We start from the raw sequence: 20,004 nt of genomic DNA on the forward strand, positions 1-20,004 counted from the left end.
ACATGCGAGTCTGTCTTAAAGAATCGGATATATTCGCAGGGTTCCGCGAAATTGAATGAGAAAGAAAAGGAGAAGTGTTATTTAGCAATAGTAAGGTCACGTCTTAAATATTTGTCCAATCGGAACGAAGTTTTAAATCTAAGTATTGAATGAATTCAATTCATGAACAGTTAAATTCTTCAAAATATTATTACCAAAGGGAAGGAAGCACAACGATGTTACTTGGAAAACAAATATGGTTTTACCTCGAAATAAGAATATTATTTGATAAAATTGCAGCATACTATTTTATGTCATAGGAAAAACCAGAGCCGTTTCAATGGAAACGCATTGTCATCAAGAGGTTGCAGTGATTCATAGCCATGGATGATGTTGCGATAGCATCCATAAAGGTCTATTCCTGCCCATTTAATATTGTAGACTACTACGAAGGGCTTTCCATTTATTGTCACGCGATTCCACAGAGTTACCACACCTGCCATAAATTTTATTTGCAATGCTGATACCTTTAGAACGGCTTAGGGTACTTGGTTTCACTTGTGACACAGAGGGAATTAATACAGTCCCACATTTAAGAGATGAATGAAATCACAAGCATAAATTAAGAGAAATAGACTGTGAAATATAATGATTTAAACTCTATTTCTTCTCTCGCATAATCAATCTGCAGTCACAAAAGGAACGTTTAAGTACAGCAGGAAAAAATTGTTGAACGACCTAACTGTAATTTGAGAATGTCATAAAACCTCTTGCCATACGCCCCCGTGACGGGTCTCCGATTGTAACGTAGATGTAGATAAATTATTAGGCCCTTTCAAGGGGATGCAAGTGAGTTTTATAATAATAACCTGAAACAATGTGTGTATTTTACAGGCCATTGTGCTTAGGATCACGTGAGATCTAACCACTCTCGACGGCCCGAAAACCGGGATTCTATCACTGTATATTTCAGTTACTACTGAAATAAATTTGGGTACGGGTAACGATGGAAGTCAGTTGTGATCAAATTAGCGTTAAAATATATTTTCATACGGGCAATTCATCTACGTATTAGGAAATGAGATAATCCTGTTAATGGATTCACGCCTATTAATCCGTATCATTTTTTCTTCCATTATAATAATGAATCGTCAATGCTCATTCGCACTTTACATGCAGGCGCCATTTACTAGTCTATACATCAAATGCTATTTTTTCGGTGCAAGCACATCACTCCCTCTTTCTGTCACTTTCGGAATCCGATTCAATTTTGCTTCATTCCCATTGTCCGCAGTTTGAAATGAATTCAATGCACAGAGATTCCGCGCTTTGTATCGATCCGTTTGTCGTCGCTCCAATTAATTATGTGACGGACGAAATATTACACTGTAGATCCGCACAGGATCCGTTCAGTGGGCGAGTCGACGAATTTTTCTTTCCAACATTCCCGCTATCTTTTTATCTTCTTCCTCAGTGATCGGTCGGGAGATTGACGGAGATTGTTTGACGGCAGCAACCCTCTATTCCGCTCGTCTTTTCCCTTATCTTTTCATCTTCAAGTAGCTCCTGAAATCCACATTCTTCATTATCTGATCCACGTTCCCCAAACGCGGTCTACCCTTCTCTCCTCGACCCCACATATACTACACACAAACCCCTCCATTATCAATTTCAAGAGCACTTCATGCCTCAATAGCTGTCCAACAAGTTTCGCTCGTCTTTGAGCTACGGATTTTCATAATAAACCGCGCTTCTTCACATTCATCCTTTGCTGAGCTTCTTCGTTCGATGTTCTAACGAACCACTTTAATCGCATAAATCGTCTATGGCTCCTTGTGACCTTCTCTCTTCAATCTTTTAAATGCTTTCTTTGTGATTTTGTGTTTCAGGGACAGACAAAGTTGAACTCTAGCCGCGGGTATTTGAGAGCCCTTTTTTCTGATTGTAAAACTGTCACTCTTGGGCACCAGAACCTCTTTTTTCCTTTTAGTTGAAGGTGATTTTTGCTGAGCGCATTCACTTTCTTCAATTTTCAATACTTCTCCTATCCCTAATCATCATACGGCACAAATAAATGAATGAATCTATATCTTCAAGGCGTTCATCGCCTGCGTAAAACTGCATTTCGGCCTGTCCATTCATTATTAATTTAAAATAACTCCATCCATGTCACAGCTGTGCAGTGATTTGTATTGACAAATGATATAGGCGATTAAGGGAGGTTTCAAATGCAAAACTGACTCGTCGACTCGGGCATTTTGAATATAAAAATGTCAGAATATGGGAATTGAATTCCTTCCCCTATGAGAATGAATATGTCTTTTATATTTTTAATCATAGCGCTATGGACAGTATTGATTTTCTTTTCTCCTTCTTTTTACGCCGATTCGCTATTCTTCTCAGTTCCGCGGAACATAGATAGGTGTCCCCGTGTGGAAAAGTTTGCTTTGAATGTAAGCAATTAGCTCGAGAACTGAAGTTTAGAAAGGTATATTAATATGTGGATGAGGGTACGGTTCCTTCGGCACTGCGCCTAGTGAGCTGAGCGTAACACTGAAGATGGTTCTTGCTCATCGCTTAGGTCGAATATACGACCAGCTCATTAAGGTTTCACTCCGTTTAAGTTTTGAATGTCTTTTGAAAGCGAACAATCGCATTATTTTTCAATATCCACATCAAGTAATATCGGGAGTGGGATGGTGCGTCGGCTAACGTATATGCTTCCCACCGAGAGAGCCCGAGTTCAAAGCAATCCAGCAATAACAAGTTCTTAAGTTCTCCAAAAACGTACGATCATGGATCATACAGGGTTCGTCCGGAAAATAAGTGTACTGAGCTCAGGAAAAAAAAGTTATTACACTTTTACATATCTTAAGCTAATATTCCTCAAAATAGGACCCTTGTGAGTCGATACACTTGTTCCAGCGGCGTTCCCATTCCTGGAACGCTCCCGCGAAGGCATCATCGGGAACCTCTCGAAGACTCGTCGTCGACCTCTTCTCTGCCCTCCACGAACATCTTGTGCCACCGAAAGATCATGTTTCTGGACATGGCTGACTCCCCGTAAGCCTGGTTAATCATACCGACAGTTTCGGTAGACGATTTCCCAAGCTTTACCGCAAATTTGATGGAATAACGCTGCCCCAAAAACTTCGGCATCGCGTTCCGTGACGTGGGTCGAGCGTGGGGGTTCGCGTTAACAGAGCTCCTCACTACACCACAGCTCAGAGCCGACTGCCTTTTTCAGCGTCGCTTGCCAACATACCCCCCTCCAATCGCAGCCCGTCAGAGCGGTGCTGGGCGCGCCTGGAGCGGCGCGCCCAGCCCAGGAGTCAGTACACTTATTTTCCGGACGAACCCTGTACGTATAGCGCCGCGCATTGATTGCGGTTCCACGCTCGAGGAAGTCAACAATCTGAGGGTCCTCAAAGTCAAAGAAGGTCATCATGACTTACTGGAACTTGTGTAAACAGCTTTGGATTTCTTTGGTGGGCGATAATAGGAATGAGAAAAATAGGGAGAATAGCGTAGTTTCCATTGATAGCTTTGCGGTTTGCTCTCGGGTTCGAAATGGTGACACCACGTTTCGTCCCCCGTGAAGATAGGGGACAGAAAATCGTACTCTTCCTCGTGGTACCGCTGCAGATGACTCAAACATGACGCTACTCTCTCAATCCTTTGTTCCTCCGTCAGTCGATGCGGAACCCACTGCGCGCCAACTTTGTGGAAATGCAAGTGATCTTTGATTTTGGCAAGCACGGAGCCATGGCTAATACTGACCTGAGCACGAATTTCTTGCTCCGCGATTCGTCGGTTTTCCATGCTAAGGCCATCATCAATCCGTCCGTCCTATCACGTCAGGGTAAATGGCTCGATAGGCCTGCCCTGCCTTGCAGTGATGTGCGCCCTTTTCGGAATCTCCTGTGCCACTAGTGCGCACTCGTCAGGGACATGCAGTGCTCACCATACACATCACACCTCTCTGCTCAACTTTACTTGCCTCTATTTCTAAAACTGGACGAACTCAGAAGACCAGTGCGCGCATCAACAAGGATATGACCAAACAAATGCGTAGGCCTGTGGGTTGTCACTCTGCAGTTCTCCTACCACAGCGATGGCAGTTTCGATACGTAACGGCAGTGTAGCCACCTTTCGCGCGGTCTGTGTGTTATGCGGGTGTTCTGTTTTCATTTGACCGCCCCTCCAAAATTAGCCTTAGCAACGATGAGTGAAGCTTCACGATACGCCACCAATGGGGTCGTACATCTTTGATTTTTGTGAGCGATACATGATTACTCCCATCCTTAACCAACAGCATCATAACCATAGCGTATTACACTTTAGTGAGAACAAATCAGAGCTAATTCTCGTGATACTATTGAATTCATTTAAAATTTATCTCGGAATATGAATGTTAATAAATAAGAAAAGTGGGCAGAGTTGTAGAGATATTAAAAGAAGAATTGCATTACGCACGGAAGCGTTTACGAAGAGACAAGAGTTGATGACCGTTGGCTTACGTAGTAATTACGTAAAATGAAGATTAGTGAAAGCTTTAATGAGGAGCTTAATTTTTAAGGCTCAGAATTTCGGTCATTTAGGCGAGAAAGTAAGTTCAGATTGAAGGTTTTTGAGAAGTGGGGGAGTTTGATTAGGTGGCGAGATGAATGTAAAAAATAAAATGGAGGAAAAATAAAACTAACGATGAAGTTCTGGGCATGTTGGGGGAACAGGTTTGGCTGTTGAGAAAAATTCGAATGAGGCAGGACTAGTGAAATAGGATAAAATTGAGGGATATAGTATGCAGAGTTTTAGAAGGAATCATTAAAAGATGGGGGTTTACGTATATTTTGCCCCATGTTATGTGGGGTAGTCCAGAGGGTAGAGTTCTGGAATCTGACTAGAGGACCCGGGTTCGATTTCGTGGACCATCTTCGGGCACCCTCAGCTTTACCCAAGCCGTATGATTTTTTAAGATGACAGATCTTCCCGGGAAACCATAGGCGGCACAGAAGAAGGGACTGGCGTCCTTACCCAAATGTGTGATTTTCACGCGATACTTGGTATGACTATGAACTAATACTATGAGAGCTCTACCCTCATCTATCAAACCAACCTTCGGCTTGACATCTGTAATTAGCTTTTTCGTTAGATCTTACGAGTGCAGTAATTTATAGTCAAAACAGTGCAACGTGAAGGAAAAACCAACGCTAAGCCGATAGGCTACCGCTAATAATAATTGTCACTCGATCGCATTCCTAACATGCTACTGTGTAGAAGAAATATAGAACTGTTCACGATGAATTTTTAATTAAAAGATTACTATTTAAGCTCAAGATGAAACCACACTTTTGATGGTGAAACCGTTGAATTGATACGTATGGCTACAACTTTTAGAGACGGTAAATCGGTTTTAATTTGATGCACATAAGCCAATGAAAAGAGTGCTTATTCATATCTCTGTGGCCTCGCATAGTCAAGCCCGTCCTCAGCCCTCACGCTCAATGTGAAACGACCCCAAGTGTGAACTGCCTGCGATGGCGAGTCACTCGTCTCAGCTCTCGACTCTGGGCTGGCGTCTTAATTGACGACCGGTGGATTTTTAAACTGAAAACGGGAATCCACAGGGGTGGTCCCCTTGGCTTGCGCCGGATTCATATCTCTCCCCCAACCCTCCTCTCAATATCCCCCTTCCACCGTCCCGAGACTCAAGAGGAGGCGAGCCAGCAGCGACGCGAGTCCAGGAGTGGAGTGGACGCAATCTTCGGTGTTGCCGTCTGTCGCCAGAGGCGCTGTGATCGTTTTCGCTCAGACGCGCGTTCCATTCCCCTTGTGCCGACGGCCGCTCGGGAAGACGGTGGGGAGGAAAGGAGGGGCAGGGGGAGGGCTAAAACTCACCCCCTTCTACCACCCTGCATTCCTCCCCATCACCCTCTTAGGGGTGGTACAAGCCTGAGGAGTGGGCTGTCTCGGAGATTACCTTCTTTGTTGTCCATGTGCTTCTTCTTCCTTCCGTATTGTTATCTGCCCGCCCGCCTTTCGTCGCTTCTTCTGACGCTTGTTAATCACGGCGGGAGGGGCCTGTTTGGAGGGGAAGGAATGCCCTTCCTCCCATCCTTTTGCGGCCGCGAGTGAAAAACAAGCGAGCGACGTCGTCCGCCGGCGGCCACACTCACCTACATAGTAGCTCCGTTCTCCCTCGCTCTGTCAGTCGGTCGCTTTCGCCCTAGTGGTTGAATCTCGCATCTCTCCCGTTCGATAAGTGGCGAGGATTGTGCGTGTGTTGATAATCTTGTACTTCGCGCGAGTGTTTGGTTTGTCACTTGTCCCTGTTGGCCGAGGACGAGTGGGTGCGTGTTTCTGACCGTCGGGTTTCCCTCTTTCCGCCGCGAGGACACCTGTTGATCGGTGAGTCTCCGTCTCATGTGCAGTTGTCATTTAAGTGTATCCCCATCAATGTAGAGGCATAAATATGGGATTCCAAACATCCGTTTTTCTTGTAAGATTTAACTACCCCACTCCGTCCCTCCCGTGTCTCACCCCTTCCAGTCATGTGGCGAGTTGAAGGTGGCAGGGGCGTCAATTTCTTCTAATCCATTGGCGACGACCATTTCAAATCTTTCTTGACAATTTATGGCCTGGTCAACTAGAAGTTTTCGTCGAGGTAAATCGGGATTCAATTTCTGGTTACTGTCGTGAAATTTCATCGATGTAAAATCGTGTCGATATTTGTTAATCATTCGCATCTACTGCTCGCAAGGGTGAAAGTTTGATTTAACTCGTCCTGTCATCAGGCCATCTGACGTGTCGTCATTGGTGTATTTGTTTATTAGTGTCTTATTTCGCCGTGCTAAGTGTCAAAACGCGACCGGAAACTTAACCATCTCACAGTAAAAATAATTTTTTTTTAAAAAGAATTGGAACGGCTGTGAGATTCTACCACGTTAACTTAAATGGTTGGTTATATTAACGAGAGTGGATTTCGATGATGTCTTCAATTTTCTCCTTACGTACTTTCTAGAAAGTGTTATTCCCGTTTTCTTCTCCCGCGCGACTCGTGTGACGGCATTCCCGATCTGTTACCGTGGCAACGTAAACACTAGAAGATAGCGGCAACCTTGATTTTCGGCGTACGCACACACTACATATTATCAACGGGAGTAGTTCGTTTCTGAAGTGGTTCGTGTTCATAAAAAAAACACGGCGCGTGCATTCGTCGTGCTTGCGATTGATTTGTCATTGGCATCCCCAATGGTGAAGTACTAAGGGCCGTAGACTTAACGTAACTACTTCTGTGAAATATTTTCGGACCACCGTGGTATTTTGGAGTATATCCATCGCTAATTATTGTCCCTGGCGGCGATATTTAAGTCTCCCCTTGTTAGAATGCCATAGAGCGAAAAATCTGCATCCAATGGGTAATCCATCAACATCGGTCGTCCCGCGTTGAGTTTTTCTTTTAAAGTTCCGTCCATCGCGCGTGAACGTTTCGCGATGAATGGGCGGAGTCGAAATGCATAGGAACTCCGCTCGTTGGAGTAGAACGCCCCTTTGAAAAGCTCTTCGCGTGTGTGTGTGTTTGGAATTCGGCCTTTCCGAGCGGATTCCTCTCGCGCAAGGGAAGCGATGGGGTGGTTGCGTAACAGACATGTGACCGTATGACCAGGCTCGACCTCGACGGAGGAAAAAGGACGAGCGTTCGATGCACACGGAGAGACAAAGGAGAAAGGAAACTCACCGAGAAGAGATGTCGCTCGCTCCCGAAGAGATTCTCCAGTGCCACTGCATGCACCGAAGTCCGTGCGTCCCTCTAACTCCGGCGGATGAAAACATTGACGATACACCATTACTCCTGGGATCGAGCTTTCATTGACATATCTCGATTGTATATTTATCCGAATCAATGTCAGTAGGTTACGCATGCTAGAATCTTACGGAATCAATGTCTAAAAAATCTTAAATATTTCCGGAAGAGAGTTAAACCTGATATACATTGATAAAATATTTTCCTAACTTGGTGTTGTTCTAAAAAGCTCGTTTTCTATAGTCGTATAAATGATACTTGTATATATTCGCTCTCAATACCTCGTCATCTAGTTACGTGTCATTTCCGCGTTGTTTTTTTCCTAGTTATTTCCCGCTTCTCTTTAGCGTTGGTTTTAGTAATGTATTTATTAGCCCCATCGTTCTACTGTAGGAGAGATAATGTCTATAAATTTCAGAAATTAAATGTAGAACAGACAGATTTTAAGTTGTCATTTTTCCCAAGAACGATAAGGGATTAGAATAACATTATCCGCTCGGGGGGAACAGTATTTTGTGTCAAATGTAGTGTGGTGTATAATAAGCCCCCCTGCCACACACCCTAGCGGTGGCATGTAGGATACCATGTAAGGTATAGTACTAGTAGTAGTAGAAATGATCACGGTAAACCAATTAATGGGGACGCCGTAGTTCAGTGGATAGAGCGTTAGGTTACTGAGGGCTCTGGTTCTATTCCAAGTGACGTCTAGCTTGTCAAATTCGAGAAGCGTGTCCCTTGATTAGCGTGAAGGAGAGGCCAATGGAAGGTGGTGGCGGTGTTTTCCATTCAGATGGCCACGTTGTCGCTCGCTACTTTCTAGCGGGACACTACACTCGGGATGGAAATGTTCGCTTAGTGTAAAGCCACGTTTACAGGCAACTTTTTTTTTGTGACATTTCACGTCACTGTCATACCCCATTTTTATGCCTGCGACAGTGCCACACCGAAACAAAAGACGGAGAGGACCCACGTTCTATGTATTTTGATGGTATACGAACAAATTACGGACAGAGAGCGTCTGTTTTCCCTCTCCTCGCAACTGCGGAGCCGCAAAAGTTGAGAGACGGGCAACTCCTGCGGCGTCGCAACCTGCGAAGGCTATCTGCGTTCCGATTAGCTGCTCTGTCTGCAACGCCGCAAAACCGGATGCATGAAGAAGGGGCGTAGCACTCGCCGTCTACTTGGCTGGCTTAATATTTAAGGAAAGGCGAGGGTAGCTATTCGCGGAATGCTGCCCATCAGCTGGCGAAGGGTTGCTTCTTCTTCGTTGTCCGTTGGCTTCGCCTCTCAGCCCGTAACCAAGGGTAACCAACGCAAAGTTGACATAACCTTTCCATCACGTGGTTTCCCCAGATGTTGGGGCATTGCCCTCAACCTTTCGACCCAAGTCGCATCTCTTAACATCTTACTCTGCAAGTCCTTCATTAAGCGTGCAAGCTTCTATGACGGCACTTAGGGTCCCATGGTGGTGTCCTTTGAGAGAGGATTTCACTTATGGGAATAGGAAATAGTCTGATGGTGCCAAGTCGTGATTGTAAGGGGGTTGGGGAAAGGGGAAATATCGTTTCAGAAAGTCTTCGCCAGCAGACACTAGCCTCTGCTCCTGGTCGTCTGTCAAGACCTTCGGGACGAGTTTAGCGCAGATCTATCGCATCGCCAAATTTTCGGTGATAATAGTGTGCACTGTCATCTTATCAATGCTAATAATATCTCCAATCACGCGAACACACGTCAGGAAACAATTGTTACTGATATTTTTTAGACGGCCCTTGTTCACGTACTTTCCTCGTGTTCCAAATGTTTTCCTACTAAAACTTAATATCACTCTCGTTTGCATTTGCATTACGTTTCACTGCAACACGTCTGATGAAACCCATATTTTTTAAGCCTAACCTGCAAATTCTTATCATGTGTGTATCCTATAAAAGGTTTGATCTTTGTGTAACATCCAAGTATACGACTTGTTCTGACATGCTCAGATAGATAGGAAAGATGCACCAATACTTGGGTATTTGCGGTCCTATCTATTTTGTAATTTACATCTTTTATACCTCTTCCTTGATTAGTTAGTAAGTTATTTTAGTACCCTGCAAGCCTACGCTAGGATTTATGGCATGGGGGTATATACACGTCGGATTTTGGCCATTAATTAGGGAACACCAGTGCTGTACATTTTCTATAGTATAATTCTAACCTCCATTCATTACACCCTCGGATACCTGGCCTTAATCGTCAGGTTTTAGCATATAATATCCCGTGTCCGTACACTATTTGCCGGCAGCTTAATATTCATTCATAACGATTCTTCATCAAACTTTCTCTATGCATTTTGTTTAGATCAGAAATTAGATTATGCAGCGTAAGGTCCTAAATGCTATGCGCGGGTTTAAGGTCAAGTTTAGTCGACGCGAGATAAAGCTCTCAGTAGCGTTTTCATTCGTCTATGCGACTCGTACATATATGCCGATGTTTTTCCAATACTAGTTCGTCGAACCTCGAGTTTCTCCGATTAAGGCCTCTTAGAGTTTCCCAAGGTGTTTTTCGAACATCAGGACCGATCACCAGCGTTTCGCAAGGGATACGGGTGTGAGCCATGAATGTTGATTTGTCCGCAGACTTTCCCCCCATGACCAGCAGTCCGTCACTTCCGCTTGCTCTGCAAAACTCTGATCAAGGTCACATGTCCAGGGCGCCACGCTACCCACCGTCATGACCGAGAGTCGTGGAGGTAGAGGGTGTTTAGGAGTCTTTTAAAAGTGGGATTGGGTCACCACGGAGGGGATCAGAAGGATTGAGAAAGGGATGCACGACTCCGTGACATTATGAATAAAGATGCGCTTGCATTCCTCTCTGATGCAAGTCACGGTTTGTTTAAAAGGGAAGAAAAGCTGTTTGCTTTCCATTTGATTCGTAAACATTTAATTCACCTAAATGTATGATACCTGCATGAACTGTGTTCAATGTTTGCACGTAGAAAAATAAGTGGTGTTGCAATTTTATTGTGTAAATATCCTGCTCCTGTAAACGTAAAATTGAAGAGAGGTTCCGGTTTAAAATGTGGGATCGTAATTGGTTACTTTCCACAGAAAGTAAATGTGATATTTCAAGTGTTATGCATGGAATCAAGAGAAATTCTTGTGACAATCTTAATTTAACATACATAATTGAAAGTTATAAATGTTAAAATGATGTATTTCTAGATGTTGAACTTCTTCCGACACCATTACAAAGAAGGTATTTTTATTTACTAAAGCTTATTATTGATATTTGTCCTTCCTTTTTCTGCTGTATTCAATCCTCTACTTCAATCTTAACTTGCGTGATCTTGTGTGCTGTTGTTAATTTTACGAGAATGAGGCAATTTGACTGACCGGTTAAACGGGAAAAAAATACTCTTCGATGGAAAACATTCCTCGAAATTCAACGAAATATCCGTCACTTACCCTAGGGGTAGAAATTTAAATGAGATTTTGGTTGCAATAAAATAATTGGAGGTTACGCCTGCCGAAGGTCATTTACTTATTCCATTAATTTTCACCTTAAAAATTCGTTATGTTGTGCAATTAGATTTAATTAAAAACTTTTTGCACAAGATTTTTTCTGCAACTATCTCACAACCCATGCAACCTTAAAATAATCGTTGGAGCATTATATTTATTCTATGGACTTTTAAGAATATCTCTTTTGTAAAAATAGTTTGTGTGTACGAGTACATAGTAGATTAGTATAAACCAATCAGTTCTTTGTAAAATAATCAAAGTTGTCTACTTCGGTGCTTTTGGAGAAAATTTGTGGGACACAATTCCAAAATTATTGAAATTTATTCATGGCCAACGGTATATTATATACTGTATTCATTTAAAAAATATGACTCCCATAGTTTTATACTCTAACCATCAACCGATTGCAACAAATTCGTGAATAATTACGTCCAATGTTTTATCCAAAATATTCTAATAAAATGTTAGCGTAATACTTTATTTGCAATAGTACTTTCGTAAATGAAAAATACTCAATTTTCAACGGAAGCTTTCCCCACTTTGAATTTGTCCGTCGTTATTTTCTTTAATTGGTTTCCTGGGAACAGAATCATTATTCTTTGTGAATGAATAAAGGAAATGAAGAATACAATGAAGGAGAGATACCTCTAGTCAATGTGATCGTTTCATGTATCCAGCCATAGCAGTTTCTTAAAACTGATAAGGTAATCATGTTTAATGCCAATAATTGGAAGTGGAAGAAATAATACTCCTTTTTTTTCTCAGGATGTATTATGAATTGTGATTTCAAATACCCCGCAGGGAGAGGTGAAAATGTTATCACGGTTATTCTTTACGTCATTGTGTAAAATAATCAACTTTGATTTGTGTCTTTCGAGTTTTCTTTTGAAATAAAATATTTCACTTTCATGTCAGTTGTAATATATTTTTGTTGTTAATTCAAGATAATTTAAAAAAAAATTAAGACCCCGCAATTCTGAAGAAAATACTCGGATGATCGCATCGGATTTTTGAAATATATCGTTCAATAGATCGCGATGATCAAGTTTGAGTACTAACTAAATCATCATTTGGTAATAGCTTAGATATACCTGTACTCTCAGCTTAGTATCGATTGCATCGTGTAAGATTACTTGAGTAAATGTAGATGGTAAGTAATTTCATAATAAGTATTGATTTGAATGACCATATATGCTTCATTTAAACATTTACCTCTACCTGAGAGTTCAAGGGTCGCTCCCCTTAATGCGTGGCCCGTGAATGTCCCGGGTATAAATAAGACTCATCTCTTTCGGCCCCTTTGAGATGAATACATTTCCAGCAATAATCGAATTTTCATGTAGTATGAATTTATTATGGCGGTTGGTTCAGTTCTTTTTAAATATCGATTTCCCTGCTTTATGTCAAATGTGCTCCTAATTGTGCCTAAATATATGTAATTTATTGAAAGCTGGCATACAAGTATAAAGAATTACAAAAAATTTGTGCGCAAGACGTTTTTTATGAACCAACGAGTACTTAATGTGAATGGGGTATTTCGGTGTCACCCAATTCCTTTCGAGTAGAATTTTTACGTATATTTGATAGATTATATATCATGATAAGGATAACTTTTTCGTTTAAATCGACATCTATTAGTAATCTTAATTTCTTTTTGATTTTGTTGAAAGCAAATTTGTATCATCTTATTTTGTGTCTTAAAAATTCTTGGGAAGCCAGTTACGTAAGTCAAAAACAATTTTTCCTGAAGGCTAAATTTCAAAATAAAATCATCCTATAAATACCCAGATGTCTATTATTTATTTCCGATTATGTGGTTTTCACATGTTATCTGTTTAAATAAATTCATGAAGTTAACACAATTCACTGACTCAAGGTTACCGCTCCAGCCAACTTGAAATATTCCGGCCGCCAAGATTAATTGCACTTCAGGAAATGAGATATCTCCTAAGTGGATAATGGTAACTCGTTGCGTCATTACTGATCTATAAATCGATTATTTTCATCCTTCTTTATTCATCACTCCCAAGTGACGTTTGTGGAGAATTCATAATATATTATGTAATTTCAGCAAGTGCGGCTGTTAAGGCATAATGTTTTCGCAGATTCCTTCTACACCGCGGCAAACTGAGTGGAATCTTACTTTTGGAACGTTAAATTCCAACGTATCAACTTCACCTTTGAACGTGTACCTGGCATATAACACGGCGATGAGTGTTATAAAAAGTGCTCGACCGCAAGTCGTAGAGCCCAGGCTCAAATCCGGGTCACACCTCTGGACAGACACGCTGAGCCCAGGCTGTATTGCTTGTTACATTGGTAGGACGTTATGGAAAACCACAGGTGGTAGATGAAATGGGATTGATCTTCGTGAAAGCCCTTTATAAAAATGCCATAAATAACCTTATGTACGTAATGCATATATGTAACTTCAAGCTCCATACGAGGTTATCCCTTGATTTTTAAGGATGAAAATATTGAACAATGCAGATAAATTAGTTATTTATGCACTTAGGAAATTAAAAGATTCCGCTGTATTATTTTTATGCTAATAGGTGACATATTGATTCCTTGCGGGCAATAATAGATGTTGTAAAATATCTTATATAATTCCAACCCCGTTCCAAAAATTTCCCTCATAATATATTCTCATTAGGATAAATAGACACGCAGCGTTACAATATTTTTTGCTAGATAAAAACTATGAACAAGTAATTGATATTGAATATTAATGTCAATGTTTATTATATATTGTGAGGGCAACGGTTTTCTGTGAGGAAATTCCGCAAACCTATTTTCCCCTTTTGGATAAAGAAGCCCACGAAGGATTTGTACCGGATAAAATTAGATAGAAATATAGGCCGCTGATTGGGAATATCCAATGTTCTTGTGGCGTTGTCTGATATCTCTGAATGTTCTGAATGCATTACCTTATACCGATTTATGGAAGACAAATGCACTGAAACGGTTACTTAGTTAACTTAGGTGTGGAGGGCGACGCACATCACCGTTAAATGTTACCAACAGGTCAAGGGTAAATTTTTCGCCGTGCGCTCTGATCTAAACTATTCTATCGAATATCCGTCAAAATATCGGGATATTTCACTAAATAAAGTATACGTATACCGATTTCTATAAGGATAAAAGTTTAGTTAAAGCAGGAAACACAAAGTTGGGAGTAAAGAAGTAGTTAAAATGGGGATCGGGATAGTGCGGTGGCTAACGCACAGGCTTCCCACCGAGAGGGCTCAAATCCTGGAGACGACAAATATTTTTCAGTGGTTCCAATTCCCGATCCCTATTTGAGGTGCTTTGTGAAGAGCACTTTGAGTGAGTACGGCGTCCGTCGGATGGGACGTTAAACTGCGGATCCCTTGGCGCCTTTCGACGAGAGTAGGCTGATGCCGACGCCGAATTTCTCTCCACCCTTTCTTTCCCATCCTTCCCTAATGCCGTAAATGACCTTAGCTGTCGGTCACCTCCCATAAAACTGCTACTAGCAGTTAAAATGCATACTTGGCGTAGGTATGCATCTTTTTATTTGATAGGCTTGGGCTGTAGTTAATTGCGAAGAATCATGAGTATGTGATGGAAATGGAACATAATTTTGTGTAATAATAGAAATTTTTCCCTGAAGAAGTATTTATTTCGTCCAAGATCTCGAAATCACTTCGATGCTTTATCCGACGCTCTGATGCTTCATCATCAGTTCGAGAGAGAATGAAATTTCCACATAAAATGCGGATTCCATTGAGAGGGAAGAAAAGGAGGGAATCGGTGAGTGAGGAAAGGGAAGGGATTATCAGTCATTATAAGGTAGGAGGGGAGTAGGGATGCCGTGGGTGGAGGGAGAGGGAGTAAGGTTTGCAGTGGCTTGGGGGTTACGCAATATTAAGAAATATACATTCACAGATAATATCAAAATTCCCATCTTTAGGAATATCAGGGTTGGCTTTCTAGAACTATCATTACGAGCTTCAATGATATTAGAATAACTTCAATTTAAGGCATTAACAGCACCAGAAAGGGTGGAATAAGAAGAAATGTAAATGTGGGCATTGTGGAGAAATGACGATGGCCCGATGGGCGGGTCGAATCGAAATCCAACGGAGGGTGGGAGAAAGAATTTTGATAAACTCTCAAAATGGAGAAGGGACGACCTTATCGGGCACATTTTGAGACATGAAGGCAGTCGTCGAGGGAAAAATGAACGAGAGAAAATTCAGGACGAGACACATGGGTCAAATAATGGCAGACGTCAAAGCGAAAAAATATCAAACCATTGAGAGGTTTGCCGATAAGAGGAGGGAGGGGTGAGATGCATAAAACGAGTAACAGGATCGATTACCAGAAAAATATATTTTAATAAAACTAGTATAGAGATAAGAATTAAGTGACTGAAAATATTTATCTCGAAATAAATCAATGTGTCGTAGCATATTTGTCCGTAGCAGCATAATACAAATACAGGATTCTGAAAAAGTGCACTCTTGAATTGCGTGGCAGGTATGTTGGGAACCCTTTGATTTACGAAGAAAGCAGGCAAAACTTTTAGAAAGGTACTGAGACACATGAGTTGTCTTGCAGCACCGTGGGAATTATTACGACCCTCAATTACATTGGTATATTCGGCCACTGGGATAAAATAAGAGAGAAAGATACTGTTACCGACAGATTCAGATATTCGTTCTTGCCTCGGGAGACACGCAATCATAATAAAATAGAAAACGTACCTGAACATACTTTTTGAAAGACAAATTTAATGTTTTAGTAAATTATTGCATGATGTATACAGATATGTATTTGTGTGTGTTTTACAATATGAGCTAACATATTTTAAATGTATGCATAAACTAATAATATGGGCATGAGCATAGGCTAACACTCACCGTGACGTACCGTTGTCGTTACTTACGGAGTATTATCTAGATTTAGATTATTCTGTTGAACGACACTAGGAATATATCAGCTCGAGATTAAAGTCCAACTGAATGCGTCGGGCTTGAGGTGATCGAGGAGGGTTTGTGTCGAGAATGCATGTAGGAGGAGCTAAGATGAAAAATGAGTATATCACGGAAAAATGTTGGATGAATGTATGGAAATAGATGAGTATGAAATAAGTGTAATTATCTGGTCTGTTTTTTTTTAGAGAGGGGATGGAAATTCAATAACCTGACGGATAAATTAAAGTAGAGTAAACAGTTTGGGAACAAAATGTATACTGCCAAATTCACGGTTAAATATGTTAGGATAGACATTTCAAGACGAGTAGCGATAGAAGTCTCAAGAAATTTAAAGCATGTACGAAGGATGGACGAAATTAGTGAAAAGGATTTTCATGGAGCAACTTCAGAATGAGGCTTCCCTTTGACTTGACCCAAAGGCGAAAGTGAACTTCGTGGATGGTGTGTATGTTGAAGGTTATCGTTGAATAACATCCGAAATCTATTTGAAAAGTTTGTTGCGGGTTACGCCATCGGCGCTCTACCCTTCTTCCCTTATTTTAAATCCTTTTGGGCTTCGGAGGAGATTTCTACTCCATCTCCAGCGCTTAATGCTCATCGATTGGAGGAAGTCCACTTACATTTGTGGACGTGGGTGATCGTGACTTCAATAGAATCAACAATGTCCAACCGCCAGCCACAAACAAATATGAAAGCTTATTGGAAAGCTGATAACCTGTCCCTCATGTTTCACGTAGGAAAATTTGATTTGACGCCAAAATGATTGTTTCCAGAATTATGGGATTTCCTGCTATTCGATGGTTGATGGGCCACCCATTTACATTCTATGGAGCTAATATTTAATCGCGTATTACAAACCGCATGATACTATGCTATGATTAATCATAAGCATTAGAGAATACTTAAAAGGCCAGTGAGAATAAAATTTTGAGTTATACGTCAAAGTATCTGAACATTTATTTTCCCTGTCGATCAGAAAATAGTTCGTTAGTAAAGGCAGCCTCAGTTGTAAGCTTTAAATGTCGTTTCATTTTAATCACTTCTAACAGATAATTTCACATGATGCATTACTAGTCACAACTGTGGTCCTGGTTATTAAGGTATCTTAGTTTTACACTTTAGGACGTAGATATCTGTCATTAGGATGAATTACCTTATCAAACGATGTGAATGCAATTAAGCGTTGGTGCAACACTCGGCAATCAAAAAATAAACTTAAAAATGTCTGCAGATATGATTTTCTGGAATAGGTATAGTTCCCTCCGGAACGTTTTCTGCTTCAAAAATAAAGTACCGAAATAACTGTAAAAACGAATGCTATGGTACCTTTTAATGTTTTTGTTAACCCAGTTTATTCATCATTGAACTAAGCGAAAATTCGTCTGTTCTACTACCATATTTAAAATTTCAGCTTTTGTCTACCTCTCTGTTCTTATCTTTACATCTAAAAGGCCTTTAATCTAAGCTCAGCCTCTTGCCTCAAAGACCAGGTTCCAAATCCACTCAGCAACACCTTCGATTTTATAGTTTTCACAGATATTTTCTTCACTCAGAGTATATATCGATTCCCTTCGCCCTGCAAATTCTAGTTCCGAAACTTATAGTGACATACAACTTCGACAGTGAACGTTTGATGTGTAATCAACCCTTGCCATACTTCCTAGTAATTGTTTGTATCATGTAAATAAAATTAGAGAGATTAAATGTCGAACAGATGTAAGATGTCATTTTTCCCATGGACGATAAGGTATCAGAATAACCTTATCCGACCGCACTAGAGAGGAAAAGTATTTTGTGTCCAAATAGTCTGTTGTGTAATCATCTCCTTCCATGCGCTCTAGCAGTGGCTTTCAAGGTACCATCTACTGTAATATAGAAATGGTTCGCCGGTCACCATTACGCAGTCCAGCACCTGGTCCGCATAAGCAGTGTAGGGGCCCTAATCACCCGAGTCCTTACTCGCTGCATGGCATAATTAATATTTGGGGTTTTTCAATGGGAATTTTCACTTCTCATATCACAATTTGATTTATTTATTATTTGAATATCGCGCCTTACCTTGCATTTTACTGATTTTCTGAAAAATTGGATGGATGGTCATGTTTTCAAATCACTGCTGGTTAAATCCTCATTGATTAAATCCGTGCGAATATCTCGAAAGAATTATTAGTAATCCCTCTGCGTCCATCCGTTTTCCGTCGTTTTGTCCATCCACAGGGCGTAATATATGACCACAGATTCATTCTCCCGTCCACAGTATCAGTCAGCAGATTGTCCGAATTCTTTTTACAATGTTTTAAATTCAATTTCATTCATGAGCATACGATGGAATTAATGAAGGTTTTAATCGTGAAGTTCCCCCATTGACGTTCGTTTTACAGTTAACCTACATATTCATGTTACTCTTCAAGTCACAGGCACGATGTATAGCGGGGGGTGCATCCATAGCAGGTATCCACAGTACGCGAAGCAAATTCCCGTCAAAAGGAAATGCTTGCTGCATGAAATATCTGAACTTGTAACTTGTGACGTGTAAGACTGTTCGTTACAAAAAAATAATGCTATCATATTATTCCATGAAATATTACGAATGTCAAATTCATGGTTAAGAGACCATCGTCATTAGTAGAGAAATGACGAAGGCAATGTTAAAAAATTATTTTTATAGATTCCTAAGAAATGTGTGTGTTGAGTAAAATAAGAAGGTCGCCTACTTGAAGAAAAAAAGAAAAATATACAACGACATCCTTCGAAAACAATACAGGTTGGAAAAGGTTTCAAGCTAAAATACTGTAGAATGTTGTTGTTATAGGAGAATTAAATGCCTATCGAAATCTTTTAACATTACCTATGGATAGTCAATAAATAAAGTCTATATATGGAGAGTCCTTTTGGTGTTTTGCCGCTTCGTTGGTTCGCTTCATGTTGACTTGCTGTTAAGAGCATACGAGCTCTTAACAGAGGCTTAAGAATGAGGCCATTGGATCTGGTACTAAGCACTTAACCGGATCCAGGGTGTGCCGGCGGCCCGCAACAATAGAGAAAGGTTCAGCAAAGACTACCCTTAAAAGTATAGCTCCTTTCCTTGGGTAACGGTGTGCTTTTCAAAATTCGAGTGCGTTTAACTTTCCTGATTCTCCTCCTAAGTCAGGAAATAGCGGTTTTATGACACCAAAAGCTCTATTATGCTTTGTTTTCACTTTAAAAACTTATTCAAGAAATGGGGGAATATTAACTTCGAGTGGTTACATTTCTTTTGACAGATAAGTACTAGTTACTTGCGTTGAATATGTATCTCTCATTGTGTTTTGCGATTTAAATAAATAGTCGATAAGGATTGAGTACAAAGTGATGCTTCTCAATAAATTTTGAGAAGATTTTTCCGGAAATATATAAACATGTACCAGAAGACATCACCTATGATGATGATACCAGTAGTAGGGTATTAAATAAGAATATGCAGCATGAAAAATGAAAAACTCTTTTTATAATGTATGCTATTTCTTGAGGTTCAGCCCAATGACTAAACTACACGATTGCAAAGACTCGATTAACGGCTGAGAATGAACAAATAATAATATGAGACATTTTTAAAATAATCAAGGGCTTTATTAAAGGTGGTTGGGATGACCTCACCATTATTATTGGCGGCAGATGCCGTTGGGGAAGGTTATTTGTGTACTTTTAAGAAATAATTTATTTTATTTTTTATATCAACGCGGAAAATAAAAGCGACAGATCTTTTCGTAAGAATCTT

The 20,004-nt window shown here is 40.7% G+C and overlaps 1 protein-coding gene across 2 annotated transcripts in view; it reads left to right on the plus strand.

Moving 5' to 3' along the window:
• Glut1 (Glucose transporter 1) overlaps window positions 1-20,004 on the plus strand; it is a 391,116-nt gene that overhangs the window by 252,422 nt on the left and 118,690 nt on the right. Inside the window, exon 1 of one of the 2 annotated variants that reach the window (XM_071590167.1) lies at window positions 6,078-6,387. The exons of the other annotated variant lie outside the window; for it this stretch is intronic. The gene's annotated coding sequence lies outside the window, so the exon portion shown is untranslated. Of the gene's footprint in view, window positions 1-6,077; window positions 6,388-20,004 lie in introns of those variants that run through there. 2 annotated transcript variants of the gene reach the window in all.

Source organism: Hetaerina americana, unplaced genomic scaffold (assembly GCF_022747635.1).
Source record: "Hetaerina americana unplaced genomic scaffold, ioHetAmer1.1.p SCAF_4, whole genome shotgun sequence".
NCBI lineage: Eukaryota > Metazoa > Arthropoda > Insecta > Odonata > Calopterygidae > Hetaerina > Hetaerina americana.